At 48.9% G+C, this 754-nt stretch overlaps 1 non-coding gene across 1 annotated transcript; it reads left to right on the top strand.

Annotated features, from left to right (window-relative positions):
- Positions 1 to 240: 240 nt before the first annotated feature.
- Positions 241 to 347, top strand: LOC112878595. The gene has a single exon (XR_003225805.1). It is a non-coding gene; the product is annotated as a small nucleolar RNA R71 (small nucleolar RNA).
- Positions 348 to 754: the final 407 nt, after the last annotated feature.

Consider the following 754-nt stretch of genomic DNA (forward strand, 5'->3'; position numbering starts at 1 on the left):
TCAGGACAAAATCCATCTTGGCTGCTAGCATATCTACACCATCAATCTGGTGTACTCCATTAGCACGGGCTGGTTGCCTATCTCCCTTCCAACTCTGGTTGGAGGCAATCTTGTCGATGAGCGCCTTAGCTCTTGCAACATCGAGAGAGAGGAATGCTCCTGCTGCTACTGCGTCTATGTGGTCTTGCGCTCGCTGGCTCCGACCATGGAAGAAGTTCTGAATGATCAGCCACTCTTTCCATGCCTTGGTGTGGGCATGCTGCCATGTAATCCTGGAGTCGTTCCCAGGCTTTCAGGATTGTTTCATCCTAGAGTTGTTGGAAGTTGGAAATCCTATTCCGAAGGGCATTGGTTTTGCCCACCGGAAAGCACATGGCTAGGAATGCATTAGAACAGGCATCCCAGATGGTGAATGCATCCTTGTTGGTGTAGAACCACATCTTTGCTTTCCCAAGTAGAGAGAATGGGAACAAACGAAGTCAAACATTACCCGGTGTAGTGCCTTTGGGGTTGATTGTGCTGCTCAGTTCCAGGAAGTTCTGAAAATGAGCGTTGGCATCCTCTGATGCCTTACCACAGAAGGGATTTGCTTGGACCATGTTGGCAAGCCCAGTCTTCAGCTTAAAGCCTTCATTGCCTTGGTCGGTGTTTAATCCAGTAGGAATGTGGGTGCTGAACGAGGCTGAGAACTGATGGAGTGTCTTCTGAGCCATGCGTGATGAAGTTGGTGTTTTCAAACCTTCACCTAAAGTGA

This window comes from Panicum hallii, unplaced genomic scaffold (assembly GCF_002211085.1).
Source record: "Panicum hallii strain FIL2 unplaced genomic scaffold, PHallii_v3.1 scaffold_55, whole genome shotgun sequence".
NCBI classification, from domain to species: domain Eukaryota; kingdom Viridiplantae; phylum Streptophyta; class Magnoliopsida; order Poales; family Poaceae; genus Panicum; species Panicum hallii.